General features: G+C 39.3%; 1 pseudogene; it reads right to left on the bottom strand.

Annotated features, from left to right (window-relative positions):
• Positions 1-245: 245 nt before the first annotated feature.
• On the bottom strand, positions 246-364 carry LOC129891025 (5S ribosomal RNA; annotated as a pseudogene).
• Positions 365-1,323: the final 959 nt, after the last annotated feature.

Below are 1,323 nucleotides of genomic sequence, written 5' to 3'. Positions count from 1 at the left end.
CAAGCGGAGGAGTACATGATAAAAATGAGTTATGATATTTTGGAGACGTTGCAGAGAGATTAAAAGAGAAGTGAAATCAAATGAACAAAAAGCACATGGTCGTGGTGGAACTAAAGACCTACCCCGATACTAGTTGTAAGATAAAAAAGGAAAGGGAAAGGCAAAACGTGAAGACTAGCGAGACGACGCTGAGGTAAATCTTGGGATAAGTTGAGTGCCTTGCACATTATTGTAAGGATTGTAATGAAATATGACACGAGGACTTCTCAGAGGGTCACCCATCCTAGTACTACTCTCGACCAAGCACGCTTAACTTCCAAATTTTAGTAGGATCTGGTGCGTTAGTACTGGTATGATCGCACGAGATAGAGGAATTCAAACTAGTGGCGAGGCAACGATAGGAGATTATGTACGTAGAGTGTTATAAGTTACGTTAAGGGAACTGTAAAAAAAGCTTAAGCAAAACAATAAGGATTAGCTTATTACTAATAGATAGCTCATTTTTATGCCATAGTTCTTTAACATAATACCAGTTAATGATAGGAAAATCACGGAACGGCTATACAGTCCATTGTGTAAGGGAATTTCGACACCACTTGGAAGCCAACTCTAATGGGGAAAAAAAAAGCAAAACCCAAAATGTAAGGGCACCAGTTGATGTCATCTAAAGAAGGCAAGAAGTAATGCACGAGGTCGAAGATTCCATAATGAGACCTTGGATATAAGACTCATTTTGCACTCCATGGATGGATGATGGTATATGGAATGTTCCTTCGATCAAGGACTGCTTGTTTAGCCGTGATTGTGTAAAATTATAGATCAAGAGAATGATGAGACTTTATGGAGTTCCCATAACTATTGTCTCATATGAAGGAGCCTGAGTTACAGTTAACTAGTGAAGATCAGCCTACAAAGAGATTGGGAACACAGAAAGGTCTTTGTACACGATTGTATCCTCAGACCGTTAGACAGATTAAGCTTACTAGCTAAATGCTAGAAGATATGTTGTGGGCCTATACACTTGACTTCACATGTATCTTGGACAATTGCCTATTACATGTCAAGATTACTTACGATATTAACTATCATTCTAGTCTCTAGATAGCCCTGTATAAGAATTTGTATGACAGGAAGTATAGGTCGCCATTTGTTAGTCTGATGTTGGCTAAATATGACTAATAGGCCCAAACATTGTCCAACAAGCAGGGGAGGAGGTAAAGCTTATTCAGGAGAGATTAGTAGCTGCCCAAAGTTGACCAAAGTTATTTGTAGACAATCGACGTCGACCTTTGGAATTTCAAGGGAGTGACTGGGTGGTCTTAA

The sequence above is a fragment of the Solanum dulcamara genome, chromosome 5, assembly GCF_947179165.1.
Source record: "Solanum dulcamara chromosome 5, daSolDulc1.2, whole genome shotgun sequence".
NCBI classification, from domain to species: Eukaryota; Viridiplantae; Streptophyta; class Magnoliopsida; order Solanales; family Solanaceae; genus Solanum; species Solanum dulcamara.
Note: the sequence above shows the minus strand (reverse complement) of the source record. Positions and strands in the feature narration are given on the sequence as shown.